Source organism: Oryx dammah, unplaced genomic scaffold (assembly GCF_014754425.2).
Source record: "Oryx dammah isolate SB20612 unplaced genomic scaffold, SCBI_Odam_1.1 HiC_scaffold_23, whole genome shotgun sequence".
Classification (NCBI taxonomy): domain Eukaryota; kingdom Metazoa; phylum Chordata; class Mammalia; order Artiodactyla; family Bovidae; genus Oryx; species Oryx dammah.
This window is the reverse complement of record NW_024070207.1, coordinates 87,510,114-87,530,417: the sequence shown is the minus strand read 5'-3', so window position 1 is coordinate 87,530,417 and position 20,304 is coordinate 87,510,114. Positions and strand designations below refer to the sequence as shown.

General features: G+C 40.8%; 1 protein-coding gene across 1 annotated transcript in view; it reads right to left on the bottom strand.

Moving 5' to 3' along the window:
• ARHGEF9 (Cdc42 guanine nucleotide exchange factor 9) overlaps positions 1–19,815 on the bottom strand; it is a 456,114-nt gene extending 436,299 nt beyond the window's left edge. The window contains exon 1 of the mRNA XM_040266119.1: positions 19,485–19,815. The gene's annotated coding sequence lies outside the window, so the exon portion shown is untranslated. The remainder of the gene's footprint in view (positions 1–19,484) is intronic.
• Positions 19,816–20,304: the final 489 nt, after the last annotated feature.

Here is a 20,304-nt window from a genome sequence, read left to right as displayed (position 1 = left end):
AGCCTCATGAGAAAATTATTTTTTTCTCCTTAAGTCACCAATCTATGGTATTTTGTTATAGTAACCTGAGCTAATAGATACCTTAAAAAACTGCTACAAAAGACAAAGAACATTACATATTGATTTAAATGATCAATTTCCCTCAAATATATACCTATAAATACCTATAAATGCATATGTGTCAAACATCACAAGTCCCATAATATATGAAGTGAATAGCAAATTGAAATGAAGGGAGAAAAAACAGTCTTACATTAATAGAGACTTCAATATTTTGGTTTTATTAATGGATAAAACAACTAGATATAAGCTCAATAAGGAATAAATGATTGAGCAATGAGTCAACTGGACACTACAGACATATAAAGAATACACTACCCAATGACAGTGCAATAAATACTTTATTCAAGTGGACATTCTCCAGGCCAGCCAATGATAGTAGGCCACAAAACAAACCTTACAGGGACTAAAGCATTTTGAAAGATTGAAACTATATAAATTATCTCTTCTGATCACAATTGAAGGAAACTAGAAAATAATATCAGAAAAAAATTCATAAATATGTGGAAATTAAGCAATACACTCTTTAAAAAACCTTGAAACAGGAAATTAGAAAACACTCTGAGAAAAATGAAAAAGAAAACACAGTTTATGTGACACAATTTAAAAATACTGAGAGAAATTTATAGCTGTAAATTCATATACTAAAAAAGAAAGTCTCAAATCAATAATTAAACTATACATATAAAAGGAACTTGAAAAACAAAAAGCAGAATTAAATAAATGCTAGCAGGAGAAAAAAATGAATAAATACTGGAGCAGAGATGAACAAAGGACAAAATCGAAAATAAGAAATTTTTAAATTTCTTTTTTTTTCAGATTTTATTTTATTTATTTATGTATGTTTTTACTTTACAATATTGTATTGGTTTTGCCATACATCAATATGAATCCACCATGGGTGTACACGTGTTCCCAATCCTGAACCCCCCTCCCACCTCCCTCCCCATACCATCCCTCTGGGTCATCCCAGTGTACCAGCCCCAAGCATCCTGTATCCTGCATCGAACCTAGACTGGTGATTCATTTCTTATATGATATTATATATGTTTCAATGCCATTCTCCCAAATCATCCCACCCTCTCCCTCCCACGGAGGCCAAAAGACTGTTCTATACATCTGTGTCTCTTTTGCTCTCTCGCATGCAGGGTTATCGTTCCCATCTTTCTAAATTCCATATATATGCGTTAGTATACTGTATTGGTGTTTTTCTTTCTGGCTTACTTCACTCTGTATAATCGGCTCCAGTTTCATCCACCTCATTATAAATATCAAAGAAAATGGACAAATCTTTATATATATTGGCCAAGAAAAATAAGACAAGAGTAGATCAAGATGACAGTGTAGGAGAAAGCAGAGTTCACCTTTCTCTATGAAAACAGGAAAAATGCATCAACATGTGGATCAATTCTCACTGAAATTAAGCTGGAGACTGGCAGAAAGACACACAAACAAGGCTGTAAGAAAGATCCACAGAAAGTCAAATAGGACAAAAACAGAAATGATCATGTCAGTACCTGCAGCCCTAAGATGAGCACAGAAGAGAAGGTGGATTATATGAGCTTGGAGATCCTCCCTGTGGAATGAACAGTTTGAATTACATATTGAGCTCCCTAGATCTATGGTCCACACAGGGAAGATGAATCCACTTAGCCGTTTTGAAAACCAATGGTACTAAGGGCAGCTCTGTAAGAAACCTGGACTCTGTTCATAAAGAATACTCACACACTTGCTTACTCCAGAAACAAGGAAGAGTAAGTAAATTAAAACTACCCAGGACTCCAGCTTGGTTCTCTCAAATGCCCTAGCATGTACCTCAACTAGAGGCCAGTGCCTTCTGCCACCCTAAGTACTCTATGGCACAATTAAACACTAGGGAAAAATAGCCACAGCCAGGAAGAGTGCATAGTTTTAGGGGTCAAAGCCAGCTCAGACCTGCCATCGCAACTGGGCAAGACAAAGGCAGCCATTACTCATGGAAGCAGCCGATTTAGAGTGGTCTGGAACTCTGGTGCCAGGACTGCCTTAGCAATACCATGACAGATACCATGTGCTGGCTCCAGCCCCACTTTCTCTGGCCCTGATCCCTTCTAGGGCGTGGGTTCCAATGCTGGGAGGAGAGAGAATACAACTCTCAAGACTTCTACTCTAGCAACTTGGGCCTCAATCCCACTCTCAATAAGGTGGTGTTGACCACTGAGCAAAGGAGAAGACCCAGCTCACACCTGATTCTGGCTCTAGACACTTCATCTCCAGCCTCACCTCCTACCAATGTGCCAACTCCCACAACATGGGGGAAAATACAACTCATGCTCACATAAAATCCAGGTCTCCCACCAAAATCACTGGGCACAGACTGTATAGGATACTGCCACACAAAGCCAATCCTTCAAGACTGGGATAGGTAACTGTTTCACCTAATTTCATAGAAAATTAAGCAAAAGAACAAGACAGAGAAATGTGTTTCAAATGAAAGAACATGAAGAAAAACAAAAAATTAGTGAAACAAATAATTTACTATATGAAGATTTCAAAGCATTAGTAATAAAATGATAACTGAATTAGGGAACAGATGAAGAGGTGAACACAGTGAGAATTCTAACAAGGAAAAAAAAATATGAAAAAGAAGTCAGAACAGAATAATTCATTAACCGAAGTGAAACATACACTAGTAGGAATTAACAGCAGATTATGTGATACAGAAGATCACATAGGCGATTTGAAAGACAGTATAATATAATTCACCCAAACAGAACAGTAAAAAATAATAATTTAAAAAATAAGAACAATTTGAGGGATCTTTAGAACAGCATCAAGCCTACCAACATTCTCATTATATGTGTCCCAGAAGGAAAGAGAAATGGGTTGAAAATACATTTGATAAAATTATGGCTAAAAACTTACTGAACCTAAATTAAAATAAACAGATATTCATGTGGAGGAAGAACAGGATCTCAAACAATGTGAACTCAAAGAGACATTGTTTGGAATCCTCGGTTCTGCTTTTGCTGCAAACGCTATTCTAAAAGCAGTTTACATCTGGGAAGCAAGAAAAAACTTGAAATAAATTACCTTACTGGCAGTTTAAAAAAAATGGAAAAAAAGAAAGCAAGATCCAAAGTAAACAGAAGGAAAGGGTAATAATGATCAGAAAGGAAATAAATAAAATAGAGCTCAAAAAGACAATGGAAAAAAAAATGAGTCCTTATCCAGGATCACAAAGAAGAAAAGAGAAAGGACTCAAATTAAAAGAAAAAGTAAGAAATGAAAGAAGAAAAATAACAGATATCACAGTTACACAAAAATAAAGAGAATGCTGTTAACAGTTTTGGGTCCATAAAACTGGACACCTTAGAAGAAATGGAAAAATTTCTAGAAACATAAGAACTGCCAAGACTGAATCAAGAAGACTGAACACTTGATTAGATCAGTCACTTATAGGGAAACTGAATTTGTAATAAAAAAGTTCCCAGCTCACAAAAATATGGGACTAGATGGGATTCCCTGGTAGCTCAGCTGGTAAAGAATCCTCCTGTAATGCAGGGGACCCTGGTTCAATTCCAAGGTCAGGAAGATCCACTGGAGAAGGGATAGGGTACCCAGTCCAGTACTCTTGGGCTTCCCTGGTGGCTCAGCTGGTACAGAATCTGCCTGAATGCGGGAGATCTGGGTTCAATATCTGGGTTAGGAAGATCCCCTGGAGAAGGGAACAGCTACCCACTCCAGTATTATAGTCTGGAGAATTCCATGGACTATATAGTCCATGGGGTCGCAAAGAGTTGGACACAACTGAGCAACTTTCACTTTCATATGGCTTCACAGGGAATTCTACCAAACATTTAAAGAAGTAATAGTACATAACCTTCACAAACTATTCAAAAATTTGAAGGGAATGGAAAGTCCCACATTTATTCTACAAGGCCATCATTATCCTAACAACAAAAGTATAGAAAGTTTTAGCCAAATATCTTTGATGAATACAGATGTAAAAATCCTCAGCAAAATATCAGCAAACCAAACCCAAGGATACATAAAAAGGAGCATACAACACAATCAAGTTAGAAATATTCAAGGTCACAAAGATGGTTCAACATCTGCAAATCAATCAGTGTGATACACCAAATGATTATATAAAGAAATGCAGAAAGAGATTTAACAAAATTCAACATTCATTCATGATAAAATTTCTCATCAAAGTGGGTATAGAGGGAACATATCACAACATAATGAAGGCAACACAACTAACATTATGCACAACAGTGAAAAGCTGAAAATGTTTCCTAGATTCAGACACAAGACCAGGATTCCCAGTCCCACCACTTATATTTAACATAGTATTGGAGGTCCCAGCCACAGTAATTAGAAAAGAAAAAGAAGTAAATAGCACCCCAATATGAAGAGAAGTGAAATAGTATCTATTTACAGGTGACATGATACATTATATAGAAAACGCTGAAATCTCCACACAAAATCTACTCGAACTAAGAAATTAACTCAGTCAAGTTGCAGGATACAAGATTAATATACTGAAATCTATTATTTTTCTATATACAAATAATGAAATATCAGAAAGAGAAAGTTTCTTTAAAAATCTTGTTTAATGTCACACAAAAAGAACAAGATATCTGGGAATTAACCAAGTAGGTCAAAGACCTATATGCTAAAAACTATAAAATATTCATAAAGGAAAATAAAGATAATACAAAGAAGTGAGAAGGTGGCCTATGCTCTTGTATCAGAAGAATACTGTGAAAATGGCATAACTACCTAAAGAACCTACAGATGTAATGCAATCCCTATTAAAATACTCATGATATTTTTTCCACAAGACTAGAACAAATTATTCTAAAATTCATTTGGAACCAAAAAGGAACAAAAATAGGCAATGCAATCTTGATTTAAAAAAGAAGAAGAACAAAGCTGGAGGTATCAACTTTCCCATCTTCAGACTACACTGCAAAGCTAACACTATTTTTCTAAAGAAAAGCATAGTACTAACATAAAAACAAATACACAGATCAATGTAACAGAATAGAGACCCCAGAATGAACACATGCACCTCTAGACAATTAATGTATGACAAACAAGGCAAGGATAAACAATAGAGAAAAGACAGTCCCATCAATAATGACTCCTGTGAAAACTAGACAATTATATTTTAAATAATTAGAGATTAGAACATTCTGTCATGCCATATTAAAAAAAACTCAAAATGTATTAAAAACATAAAGGTAGACTTGAAACTGTAAAACTTTTAGAATAGAACATAGGTAGAACACTGTTTGACATAAACTGTAGTAATATTTTTGGTACCTGTCTCCTAAACAAAAGAAATAAAAGCAAAATTAAATAAATTTTGTTGTTTTTCAGTTGCTAAGTCGAATCTGACTCTGTGACCTCATGGACTACAACACTCCAGGCTCCTCTGTCCTTCACTCCCTCCAGGACTTTGCTCAAATTTATGTCTATTGAGTCAGTGATGCTATCTAACCATCTCATCCTCTGTCCTCCCCTTCTTCTTTTACCTTCAATCTTTCCCAGCATCAGAGTATTTTCCAATGTGTCATCTCTTTGCATCAAGTGCCCAAAGCATTGGAGCTTCAACTTCTGCATCAGTCTTTGTTGATTTCCTTTAGGATTGACTGGTTTGACTCCTTGCAGTGCAAAGGATTCTCAAGAGTCTTCTCCAGCACTACAATTGAAAACCATCAATTCTTTCCACTCAGCCTTCTTCATGGTCCAACTCTCACATCTGTACATGACTACTGGAAAATCCATAGGTTTGACTATATGGACCTTTGTTGGAAAACTGATGTCTCTGCTTTTTAATGCACTATATTTGTCATAGCTTTTCTTCCAAGGAGTAGGCGTCTTTTAATTTTGTGGCTGCAGTCACAAACCGCACAGATTCTGGAGCTCAAGAAAATAAAATCTGTCACTGTTTCCACTTTCCCTCCATCTATTTGCCATGAAGTGATGGGACCGGATGCCATGAGCTTCGTTTTTTGAATATTGAGCTTTAAGTCAGCATAGTTTTTCTTCGTTTTCTGTCACTAGAATGGTAACATCTGCATATATGAGGTTGTTGATACTTCTCCCAGCAATCTTGATTCCAGCTTGTGAGTCAACTAGCCAGACATCTTGCATGATGTACTCTGTTTATAAGTAAGCAGGGTGACAATATACAGCTTTGGTGTACCGCTTTCCGAATTTTGAACCACTCTGTTGTTTCATGTCCAGTTCTCACTGTTGCTTCTTGACCTGCATATAGGTTTCTCAGGAGGAAGGTAAGGTGATCTGATATTCCCATCTCTTTAAGAATTTTCTAGTCTGTCGTGATCCACACAGTCAAGGGGTTCAGCATAGTCAATTAAGCAGAAGTAGATATTTTCTGGAATTCTCTTGCTTTTTCTATGATCCAACTAAGGTTAGAAATTTGATCTCTGGTTTCTCTGCCTTTTCTAAACCCAGATTGTACCTCTGGAAGTTCAGTTCACTTACTGTCAAAGCCTAGTTTGAAGGATTTTGAGCATTACCTTGCTAGAGTATAAAATTGGCACAGTTGTATGGTACCTTGAACATATTTTGGCATTGCCTTTCTTTGAGATTGGAATGAAAACTGACCTTCTCCAGTCTTGTGAGCATTGCTGAGTTTTCCAAATTTGCTGGCATATTGAGTGCAGCACTTTAACAACATCATCTTTTAGGATTTGAAATAGCTCAGCTGGAACTCCATAACCACCATAATGCCCTACACTCTGTTTGGAATATTATCCTTGCTTCTCCTTACACACCCTACAAAGGTTCACACTGGCCCACATCAGTGGGAAGTTATTTCTACTTCCTCTGATTTTCTGAATATTAAGATCACACAGGTTATAACTTAACTATCATTTGCTGCTCCAAAAGTGCAGTGAGGAAGTCTTAGATATGAAGAATTCTGGGCTAGGGTCCTTGCCCCTCTGACCTTCCCTACAATCTCTTTTCACCAATCCCGAGTCTCTCCTCCCCTCTACAACATTGCCTGGTCCAAGGCTAAGCACATAGCTGACCTTCAATAAATGCTGACTGTCTAAAAGTTAGTCTTACTATTTCCCATCCTGCTCTCCTTTTTACCCAAACACTCTCCCAAACCAACTCCAACCTTCAATCTTCCATAGGTTCATCTCTGCATAAGGGAAAGAGGTTGAGTAGCTCATTTCTACCTTTGCAAAGTAATTTACATTTGCAGGGTTCTGTCACAGGACTAGCATGGGCTCAGACAGAGCAGCTGCTTCTCCACCACAGAGTCTTAAGACTGGCCAACCGGCCTGTATTACTTTGATGCATAACATTTGGGGGAGGGGGAATAAAAGACAGTAGGAAAAACTTTTTCCTATGATTCTAAGCTGAGATACATCATGGCCCCAGGGTATAACATTCATTCTTGACTCAGCCAAAAGGAACTTGATACACCAAATTCTTGTTATAGGCAAAAGAAGATTAGTGCAGAAAACTCTGTCCCGTTCATTACCAAAGGTCAAGCCAAAGGTTCAGCAAAATGCTCCACTTCCTCTTAGACTCTTTATTAGATTAGCGATCTCTCTCACATCCCAAGCCTAGGAAGGTAAAGAGCCTCAGAGTTCTGCGGAGGGAGATATACTGAGAGGTGAGGAGAAGATCTCAACCCAGGGAAAATCAGTCTATGTTTCACATATTTAACCCAGTGTTTCTCTCTGGGGAACAGTGAATGGCCCAGCCAACTCTGTCTTGAACTAAGGGACAGGTGATCACAGCGAAGCTTGAAGTGAGAGTGATATGCAGAGAGTAAGTTTATATTCTGGACGATAGCTCCCATACACCCCTAAGGTAGTAAGAGTCTTGTGAATTTGCCTATATATAAGGATTTTTAAGCCTTTATATAACTAAATACAGAGGACTTCTGAAACTACTGCAGCTTCTCAGTCTACAGCTAAAACTCTCTGGCTCATATGTCAACTTATAACAGCCTAAAGGCAGCTCTAATGCCAGTACCAAGCAAAAACCTTTACTCTGTGGAAGGCTTACTACCCAGGCAATTTATATATCTTGCTCTTACCTCACCCTTTTGACGAAGTATCCGCTGTCCTTAGGAGATTAGAATTCTATAACTAGGAATGACAGACCTATGAGGACCCTTAGAAATAACTTGGTTCCATTCTTCATGGCTCAGTAGTGAAACTAAAACCCAGAGGGATCAGGGACTTGTCCATGGAGACATAGCAAGAGAGTGGAATAGCCAGTACTAGAACTCTTGACTCTTAATCCAGTGCTTTCTTCATACTACCACACTGCTTCTTTAATGACAGAATTAATAACAGCTAACATTTATTGTGGGATTACTCTTTGTAAGGCCCTGTTCCAAGTGCTTACTGCATAAATTCATTTAATTCTAGTAATAAAGTGATGAGGTAGTTACTATTATCCTGGTTTACAGAATAATAACCTGACGACAGAGAAAAATCTGCTCTATTTATTCCCTATCTGTGAAGTCAGATTTGAACTGTGGTGTTGGAGAAGAGAGAGTCCCTTGGACAGCAGGGATCAAACCCGTCAATTATAAAGGAAATCAGTCCTGAATATTCATGGAAGGATTGATGTTGAAGCTGAAGCTCTAGTATGTTGGCCACCTGATGTGAAGAACTGACTCATTGGAAAAGACCCTGATGCTGGAAAAGGTTGAAGTCAGGAGGAGAAGGGAACAACAGAGGATGATATGGTTGGACGGCATCACAGACTTGATGGACATGAGTTTGAGCAAGGTCTGGGAGTTGGTGATGGACAGGGAAGCCTGGCATGCTGCAGTCCATGGGGTCACAAAAAGTCGGACACGGCTGAGTGACTGAACAGAACTGAACTATGAAGTGCGAATGGGGGCCAGAAGCCAGGAAGGTCCACCAATGATAGCCAAACACTGCTATCAGAGAGGAAGAACTATTCTGTGAGAGAATGGGGTGGGAAAAGATGGCTGTAAATCAATCAAGTACACCTTAGTATGAATTTAATCACAGGACATTTGCTAAAATCTAGCTGAGATCAAATAGCATGGAAGAAATTGGGTTTTAACTGAGGGGAGGAACAGAAGGGAAGAGAAGAGAGAAAAGACAGGGAACTGTGGAGCTACAGCACTTGGGAGCTAAGGGCAAAGGGATGGAGCAAATGAAGTGGGCAATAAGAATACCCTGAAGCTGGACACTATGCCCCACACTCACCCTTCTTCACCCCTTATTTCCTGGAATCAGACTTTCAGGACTCATGAGGTCTACCGTTTTCCATGCCAGAAAAAAATACAATAAAATAAACACACACAAACACACACACACACACAAACAAGAAAAGGAGGCCCAGTAATCAAAGTTGGGGATGGGAAGAGCAGAGACCCCAGACACAGGGCCTAGTGCTTTCCCATCAGCCCTTTGTCTACTTTTGCAGATAGAGAAGGCCACAAGGCACCTGTCCTCCAACCTTGGAGAACAATATGAGTACAGCCCATTTCCTGCTCAGGATTCTGTCATAATCCAAGACAGAAAAGCAGGGAAACTCTGCCCACCAGCCCATATTTTGCTCCAGAAACCCATTCCCACTGTCCTGATTCAGCTCTTCTCTGAAACCCTAGCTGACTCATTTCACCTGACCCTCCTCCCAAGTCTTATCCCCCTGGCGCTTTCTCATTTTGCTCCACAGGAATAAAAATGGCAAGACTAAGAAAAAGAAAAGCAAATGTGCCTTCATCACTGGTTTGGGGCTAGGAAAAAAGTGACGGAAGCTGTTGACTAAAATCAGGCTTCAAGATTATCTGACTTCAACAATGTTCATAACCCAGTTTCTTTAGCCTACATTCTCTTGTCCTCTAACCCTACACCCAACTCCCAACAACCCCCCAATCACCAGGGACAGGAAGAACAGCGTACTAACTATATAAACTCTCCCACTTCTAGCTTCAAGGTCCTCAGCCCGAGGGTTCAAACTTCCCTACCCATCTTCATCTTCCAACATCCCAATTCTCTTGACCTCCTGTACCCAGCTTGCAGAATGGTAGTTATGAAAGCATCAAGATATCAGCAAGCAGGTTGGGGGGATGGGTAAGCAATGAAAAAGTGAACAAATGGCGTAAGGGGGCCTACTTCTGGGATACCAGAGATAGTCTGGGGTAATGGCACTCTGATCACTGCTTCTGATGAGCTATTATGAATAATTTCCCTCCATTCAGATCGAAGCTGTGAAGGCACAGGGATAAAACCACTTCAAAACTTCATAATTTTACCTTTGTGGGTGCCTGCGTCACTCACTGATTTTCACCCCACCTTCCCTCCCCATCTCTCTTTTTCTCCTTTTCTTCCCCTTTTGTTTCTCTCCTCAGTCTTTAACTGGTCAATACTTCAATTGTAATATACTTGGGAGGAATTTCAAACTGTTGACAACAGTTTTTCCCTCTTTGTTCTTTTTTAAATCAGGAAAATGCCATTCTGAAACAGAACAAACTGGTGTTTTGTTTGCAAATGGTCATTAATGAGGTTTTCCGGAGCTCAATTACATTTTATTTGAGGATGGTCCTCAATTAAGTTTATTGGGATTCAGTTACCTAATAAATGGATGGAAAAAAATAGGATAAATAGGCTAGTTTAGAAAGATGCCTTGGGAGTTAGACTGAGAGCTTGGCTTTAGGTGTTAAGCAAGGGACAGTACTGTCTGCTTTTGTGTCCAAAAGCCAGGAGTGACTTCAGATAGCAACTGTAAGCTAATCGAAGCTAGCTGTAAGCTTTGAAAATCAAACTAGGGGAATGGATAGTGAACCTTCACAGGCTACTTGTTTCACTGATGCTGCTCTTCCCACTCATAACCCAAAGGTCATGGTTGAGGGGGCTTCCACAAAGCACTTGGGAACTCAGGCTGTGCCTTCCTTCCTTCTTCCATTGGCCATTGCCCCCATAGCCCTCAACTGCGGCATTAATAATGGTGTTGGTATCTGAGAAGAAGCTCCAAAAATAGCCAGTCCTAGGGGATAGGCCACAGATCCTGGCAGAAAACTGGAGCCAGTAAAGACCCTGGGAAAGAAGTGTGAGAGAGGTTCAGATAGGAATATCTGGAATATATCTATCTGAATAGATTCATTACCACCACGTTTTGCAGTGATGGTAGAGCCACTAGAGAGGCAGAATCAAGAACATCAGAACTCAAAGAATTTTGGAGATTATTTAGCTTAGTCTAGACAATCTCTTGGGTACCAACCCAGAAGATAATCTAAGAGCCCAAGGAGTTCCACTGGGAGCATACTGGGCTTCCATGGAATACATCTTTGCTGAAAATCACAGATCTAGTCTAATCAAGTTGTATACATGGCAAACCAAAGCCAAGAAAGAGTAAGGTACTTGTCAAAAGTAATGCCTCGAACTCAGGTCTCCTGACTCAACACCACAAGAATCAGAAATACTTCAAACTTATGTAGTATTTTAGTTCTTTTTAAACTGTATATTTCTGCAGATCAGGTAATTTGCTCCTTCCAGTGGCAAAATAGGTATTATTTTCCCATCGTTTGACCAATGAGAACCTGAAGCTCCAAGTGTGTTAGCAGTCTGTCCAAGATGACATAACAAAGTAGCTTTAGCCACATTACATTCAGATTGACTTTGGCAAATCAGCAGTGCCCAAAGTGTTAACAGCTTAGAAATAGCTCTGTGATTCCCACCCATAACCTGCATCACTAAGCTGTACTTTTTACATCATCCATCTCAGAGAAAGAATGTCAATCAGCACTAAAAACATTCCAAGTTGTTCTATCCTTCCATATGCCTCTATTGCACTCCACCCCAAAATCTTCAGATACACCAAGAATGCCAAGGCAGATATGGAAATTCCTTTCTTTAGGTATATGGGTCTGTACTTATTTTCAGGCTAAATTCATCCGTTTCTTAATTTTTTGAGCATCTAATGTTTAAGGCCCTTAAAGAAAAAGAAAATAGAAAAATGTAATACTTTTTTATGCATGTAATTAATTAGATAGTATAATAGCTAATTCAGGTGTGGAGCAAGGTGAAGAGGAGGGAGAGAGTGAGAGAGGCTGAAACTTCAGAGAAGAGTGTACATTTCCTCTGAAACACATGCATTTTGAAGAAATGGACTTTGGGATGACCATGTGGAAGAGGCCTTAAAGGATAAACAAAATTTAGTCATGTGGAGATGGGAGGAGTAAAGAATATTTCAGATGGAAGGCCTGAGAAAAAAAAAGAGGATAAAATTTTTGGTGTGCATATGAAGAAAAGCAAGTTACTAAATTTGGCTGAATTCAGGAGTTTTAAACTAGAGTAGAAGGGATAGCAATAGGGAGGCAGTTTGTTGTCAGACAGAGTTAGACTTAAGGCTAAAGAGCTTGGACTATCTTCTGCATTGTGGGACTGTTGACATCAGATTTGTTTTAAGCAGGAGAGTGATACCATCAGATTTGTTTTTAAACAAATTGTCCAGAAGAGAAATTATGACAGCTTGAGGACGAAAATAGTGAGTTGTGTTGAAAGGAAGGAATTTTCAATCAGCCAAATAATGTTTTTTGGATAAAACTCTGAGTTCTGCAAGATCATCACTGTGTAAGACATATTACAAAATAAAGAGCTTTCACAGATCCACGAGCAAAATACAAACAAGCTACCACAGACAAATGAGCACTAATATGAAAATAAAATTTATAGAAAAGAAATATAAATGGTTAATAAGTGTATTTTTATGTGCTTAACCTCTGCAGTAGTAAGGAATACGTAAATGGCTCAAAAAACCATATTTCATTTGTACAATGTACAGAATTTGAAAGATGACTTCATGAATGTACAGAAAGAGGGATATGTGATAAAGCAAATATAGTTAAATGTTAATGGTAGAATCTAGGTAGTGGATATATGGGTGTTCACTGTATAATTCTTTCAACTTATCTGTATGTTTGAAAATATCCATAATGAAATATTGGAAGGGAGGGGCAGAATTTTAAAGCATAATTCTTTTGGCACAATAATTCCATTTCTAGGAATCTACCTTACAGAAATAGATGTTCACATGTACATAATAAATAACCAAAGAGGTATCCTGAAGCCTTATGTGTCATAGGAAAGAAATTGGAAATCATTTAGATGTACATCAGAAGAAATATTTAAATACACTATGGTATACCCATACTATGAAATATGTAGCTGTTTTTAAAAATAGGGCAGATCCATATACTGAAATGAGATGTCCAAAATATATTGTGAAGTCAAAAATGCAAATTACTGACTCAGCTATAAAATGTGATCCATTTAAATTTAAAAGCAAAACTATCAGGTTGATATGGATATATATAGTTTTGGATACATATAGAAAAAAGGATTAGAAGAATACACAGAAAATTGCAAACTATATTTACCTCTGGGAGGAAAATATGGATGTAAGGAGCTTTTTCTTTTTATTCTGTGTGCTTTTATATAGTTTGAATTGTCTGCAATATGATTGTTGATTGGGGCTTCCCAGGTGGCGTGCGTGCCTAAGTCGCTTCAGTTGTATTCAACTCTGTGAGTCCCTGTGGACGGTAGCCTGCCAGGTTCCTCTGTCCATGGAATTCTCTAGGGACGAATACTGGAGTGGATTTCCATGCCCTGCTCCAGGTGCTCATCCCAACCCAGGGATCCAGGGATCGAACCTGCATCTCTTATATCTTCTGCACTGGCAGGAGGATTCTTTACCACTAGCGCAACCAATAAGAAAATGACACTAGTGGTAAAAGAATTTGCCTATCAATGCAGGAGATGCAAGAGAGGCAGTTTCTATCCCTGGGTTGGGAAGATCTCCTGGAAAAAGAAATGGTACCCCACTCCGTTATCCTTGCCTGGGAAAATTCAGTTGGCAGAAGAGCCTGGGGAGGTAGGGCAGACTACAGTCCATGGGGCCACAAATAGTCGGGCACAACTGAGCGATTGAGCACATAGCACTTTTAACTGTACATTACTTATTTCCCCCCATATTTTATTTATCTGTTTGCCATTCATTCATTTATCTACAAATCAATAGATTTATTTATTTATATTATAAATATAAATATATATTTAATTTAATATATTTAATATTTAATTATATATAATATATTTTACATAGTATAAAAATAAATTTAATTTAATTTAATTTATTAATTATTCATTTATCTACTTATTAATCCATCTATCCATTTTTTGATTGAAGTCTTTTTGTAAAGTTTTGTTTTTTTTTAATTTTTACAATGTTGTGTTGGTTTTTGCCATACAACAATGCAAATCAGCCATAATTATACATACACCCCCTCCCTCCCTGGCCTCCCTCCTCTCCCCCGATCCCATCCATTGCTGTGTAGCATAGAGCCCAGTCTGGCACTGTATTTTCAAAGTAAGTTGCAGAATTACTCTTATGTTTTAAAATTCAATAAAAGACAAAAGATATTATCAACATTGACTATAAAGACTTAGCAGTTAAGTCAACTGGGACAAGGTTGTGTGTGTTGGATTCTAGGAAAGAAAAGATGATGATGGCTCTGAGGTTCACTGTGTAAACACAAGGCAAAAAGCCCAAAAGCTCCCCTCGGTAAGAAATAGGAAAAAAAAAAAAAGGCCCAATGTGCCAGATGCTAAGGGCAGAGCAATGGTCACTCGAAATCTGAAAAAGAATTGTTGGTAGAGGATGGAAAAAGAAGTGGATTTGAGAAAGGAAATATCCTAAGAATTCAGCTCAATGACACTCCTTCTGACCTTCCTCTAACAAGGACAAGGAGTCCCAGTCTGCAATACAAAGATTTTTTTTGTAAGCCTTCAGTTCACAATGAATCCCAGTTTTATAACTTCAAATCTGGACAGTCTCTCTGGATTCATCCATGGGGGATAGAAATTATATATCTTTCCTAGCTCTTTAGAGCTAGAAAGGACCTAAAGAATCACTGAGGCTGACCTCCCCCACTTCCACAACTAACAGTGGAAAAAGTGAGGCTCAGAGAGGGAAAGAAACTTGATTAAATTAAAGTTTCCTGACTCCCAGGCAAAAGTTCTTTCCATCTCTGTAGCAGGATTGGCTAGGCTTCTTCAATATCACCAGACCATATCAGAAACCTGGATCTACTCTTGATTCCACCAGTGGTTTCCAAAATCTTTTTTTCTAGACAGGATACACCATTAAGTCAAGTTACATGATCTGGAAGACTCTGTTTTCCCTTGCCTTTTCCCAAGTCTCCACTGTGCCCTATGTGCTTCAGCCTCAGTCAGACAGTGAGGATTACACTCAGTCCATCAGTGTCATCCTCCATCCTTCAGCAGCCAACAAGGCTGACCACCCTCACTCATAGCAAAGGACCAGACCATGTGCAGTTCATTGGTAGCCATCTCAAGGATGGGTCACTCCAGCCCTATGGTGTTTCTTCTCCATTGTCATTAGGAGGTACTGTCTACCATTAGTGGAGAAGGCAATGGCACCCCACTCCAGTACTCTTGCCTGGAAAATCCCATGGACAGAGGAGCCTGGTGGGCGGTAGTCCATGGGGTCGCTAAGAGTCGGACACGACTGAGTGACTTCACTTTCGTTTTTCACTTTCATGCATTGGAGAAGGAAATGGCGGCCCACTCCAGTGTTCTTGCTTGGAGAATCCCAGGGACAGGGGAGCCTGGTGGGCTGGCGTATATGGGTCGCACAGAGTCGGACACAACTGAAGCGACTGCAGCAGCAGCAGGAGCAGTCTACCATTAGACAGGGAAGTACTGCCATTCCTTGAACTTCTGAAGAGAATGAAGATTGGGCAAGGCATAGTTTTTTTATGGGAGACTACACAATGTCACAGGTATTTGTTTACTGGCACTGCCCAGCTCAAAAACTAAGCATGGCTGCAAGCCGCTAAATTTGCCTTTCCAGGAGCAGGTCCAAACTGTCTGAGTCTAGTGCTCAAGGGCTCCATTTGCAACCCCAATTTCTATTTCCCTTTTTTGGATCAGCAGTCACACTAGCCATTAGCTGTCAGTTCCTTCAAGCTAGGCTTCAACAGTATGTGAAGTGAGAACGTTCATATGTACAAGCTGGATTTAGAAAAGGCAGAGGAACCAGAGATCAATGCCAACATCTGCTGGATCATAGAAAAAGCTAGAGAGTTCTAGAAAAACATCTACTTCTGTTTCATTGACTACGTTAGAGCCTTTGACTGTGTATATCACAACAAACTGTGGAAAATTCTTAAAGACATGGATATACCAGACTACCTTACCTGCCTCCTGCCAAACCTGTATGCAGGTCAAGAACAAACAGTTAGAACTAAACATAGAACAACAGACTGGTTCCAAATTGGGAAAGGAGAATGTCAAGGCTGTATCTTGTCACCCTGCTTGTTTAACTTATATGCAGAGTACATCATGTGAAATGCTGGGCTGGATAAATCACAAGATGGAATTGAGATTGCTGGGAGAAATATCAATAACCTCAGACATGCAGATGATACCACCCTTATGGCAGAAAGTGAAGAGGAACTAAAGAGCCTCTTGATGAAAGTGAAAGAGGAAAATGAAAAAGTGACTTAAGACTCAACATTCAAAAAACTAAGATCGTGGCATTTGGGTCCCATCATGTCATGGCAAATAGATAGGGAAACAATGGAAACAGTGACAGACTTTATTTTCCTGGGCTCCAAAATCATTGCATATGATGACTGCAGCCATGAAATTAAAAGATGCTTGCTCCTTGGAAGTAAAGCAATGACAAACTTAGACAGTATATTAAAAAGTAGAGATTACTTTGCCAACAAAGGACCATATAGTCAAAGCTATGGTTTTTCCAGTAGCCATGTACAGATGTGAGAGCTGGACAATAAAAAAGGCTGAGCACCAAAGAACTGATGCCTTCAAACTCTGGTGCTGGAGAAGACTCTTGAGACTCCCTTGGACAGCAAGCAAATCAAACCAGTCAATCCTAAAGGAATCAACTCTGAATATTCAGTGGAAGGTCTGATGCTGAAGTTGAAACTCTAATAGTTTGGCCACCTGATCTGAAGAGCTGACGTGTTGGAAAAGACTCTGATGCTGGGAAATATTGAAGGCAGGCGGAGAAGGGGATGACAGAGGATAAGATGGTTGAATGGCATCACTGACTCGATGGACATGAGTTTGAGCAAGCTCCGGGAGATAGTGAAGGACAGGGAAGCCCGGTGTGCTGCAGTCCATGGAGTTGCAAAGAGTCAGACACAACTGAGCAACTGAAAAACAACAACATATCCATGAAGGCACACATGTTTTTCATGTGTCCAGGAATTTTGTCCCAGTCTCTGCTGTCTTCCTCTGTTAGTGTAAACCCTACCCAGAGCACTTCAAGGCCCACCACAAATGCCTCTTGAGGACCCACCCAAACCAGAAATTCTCATCTAATATCAGTAAGTCTTAAAGTTTCAGGCCTCAGAAGGTGGGCTGACCTGCCTTAAGTGACCAGCCAAGATTAGAATCTAAGGCTCCCAAATTTCTAACCTAGTGTATTTTTATTGCTCCACATGATTTCTGTCTTTTCTGTACACCCCCCCTCAAAGCAACATTCTGCCTTATAATATGGTCTGTGATCCTTGTACCTGCCTTTCCCACAAATGACTTGAGGCTAAGGGCAAGAGCCTATTTCACCCATTACTCTCTGCCCTCATCTCCAGTTGCTCAGTACAATGCACCACACCAGCAGATGCTCTGTGTTTTTGCATAACAAGACAGAGCAATTGCCTTTGCGGTGACTAAAAAGCAATGCAGTTGTCATACGACAATCCAAGCAACATCAAAGGAAGCCCTGAGTCTACTCTTCAGAGACCTTGGCTGTTGGGAAACACTACAGCCATTGAAAGTGTGTGTATCTGTTGGATGGACATTAGAGTCACACCTCAGCCAGTGAAAGAAGGGAGAGGCATTTAAATTCCTTTAGGGGTCCATCTTCAAGATGTTATGGAGATCCAATTCTACAACTCCTATAAATTCAAGAGTGCAAAAAACTAAAGCCCATTTTTTTTTACAATTTTATTTTTACTGGTCAAAGGGATTTTTTCAGGTAACCCAGTGAAGTCTAATTCTCTGACTTTACAGAAGAGGGATTTGTAGTCCAGAGAGATGATGGGATTTCTCTAAAGTCAAGACATGAATGAATGACAGACTCTCCCAATTTCTTGTACAAGCCTTTTTCAGCCGCAGCAAATGAATAGATGGTTGTCACAAACCTTGTCTAAGAACAGAAAGAGCTGCAGCCTAGATGAACAGAGACTCCACTACTTCCTGGCATTCCATTTTATCATTAGACATATCCAAACCTTGCTAAGTGTCAAATGGGATAATTTATGTAAAGAAGTGAAAGTGAAGTCGCTCAGTTGTGTCTGACTCTTTGTGACCCCATGGACTGTAACCTACCAGGTTCCCCAGTCCATGGGATTCTCCAGGCAAGAATACCGGAGTGGGTTGCCATTTCCTTCTCCAGGAGATCTTCCAGATGCAGGGATTGAACCTGTGTCCCTCCTTGCAGGCAGACCTCTGAGCCGCAAATTGCCTGATACACAATAAAAATACTCCTCCCTCCCTGTTAGGATGAGGTTCCTTTATAGTAAGCTTAATTCTGCCTCCTGGTGGTTTCCACTCTGTTGAAATCTGACCCATCCTAGGTTCTTCTTTCTAGAGACACTTAAGACAAATAATTCTTTTCCACATGACAGCTTTGAAGGCATTTGAAGAGAGCACCCCTGCTCTACTTCCCTTCCTTCAAAATGGTTCACTGCAAGACTATCCTTCACCCACTCAGATTTCATCTTCCTGTAAATAGGGGGACTAAGCTTGGCCTCATTTTCCACAAAATCATTACATTTATAATGAGAGGTTGTCATTCGGTCTCTGCCTGAAGAATTGGGCCAACAGAAGTACACTTACCTTGTGGCCTCAAGCCCCTTACAATACAAGCAAAGGCTTAACTGAGCACAACACCCCAAGGTGGCCAAGAGTTGAAGTGTTCGGTCCTCAGGTGAGCCAGTAGCTTCACACTGCCACGGGTAGCTTCACCAACACTGTCCTTGGCTCCTTACATCCCCCATCTCTCTTCCTCATTTCCCCATCCCATTCCCACGGTAGAACTCAGCTACCCTACATCCCTAAATCTGTAAGCTCAATTGTCGAACCATGCAAACTGTTAAGCCTTGAGTCACGCCAGGCAGGTGCTCCTGCTCAACTACCTATCCTGGCATGCCCCAGTGGTCCCTGCAGGCTCCCCAGGTAGCCTTTGTCTCGAGCATTTTCCCCAAGCTGGTGGCAAAGTGAGCCTTTGCCCTGGCCGGCACAAGGCACTAGTTCCGCAGAGAGCCTACATTGGGAGTTACCTTGCAAGCACTGAGTAATAGAAGCGCTCGGTTGGACGACTGGACCTAGGGGTGAGGGGGTCCTCACCTAGGTTTCGCTCCTTTCGCCACGGTCAGGCCCGGAGTAGAGCGGCAGGCTGGATGGAGGGTCCCTGTCCCTCGTAGCCAGGAGTTGGACTGACCCACTGATGAGTGGCAGGGCTAGGGTGCCGGCGGAGAATAGCAGAGGCAGCTTCAAAAGGGGCGCCGCTACGGAGGGAGCGCTGCTGGTCGCCGCCTAGGCAGCCCAAAAGAGAGAATCAGCCACCGGTTGTTGTGACAGCCCCTGGCCCCCAGCTGCGCCTTGCTTGCAGGCCGCAGTCGCTCTCAGCAGGTTACCGGCACGTCCGAGGGCTCTGGCGGAGGTGCCTGCGGCGTCAGCGAGGGGTCAAGGAGGTTTGAATTCAACCGAGCCTCTCCTGGCGCTGCTGCTCGCCAGCTACTGGGCGTCAGGGCGGCGGGTTCCTTGGGTCACAATTGGCGGAAGATGGAGCCTTAGAGGCGAGCAAAGTGAGTGGGAGTGGTAGGGAGGGGCCCCAACCCTGAAGTTCAGATCGGAACTCTGCTGCCTGCACTGAGAAGGCTGGCTGAAGGCCAAAGCACACTCCCTCCCAGGGGCGGACTTGGGTGGCCTAGATTCTCCAGGGGGTGGAGGCGGAGGTACCCGAGCTAGGGGTAGCGTCAAACTCGCTGCTCGCTAATGCCACCCACCTCCCCGCCCTGCCGTGTGCTTGGGTCGCGAAGACTGACTTGGTCCACCAATACCTGATGTAACACAAACATTTCATTAGCCAAATGACTGACCTCTCTGGAGCCAAAGGCTGGGAGGGCAGAGTAAGGAGGGATCCTCCCCTTTCCAGGCCCCTCTG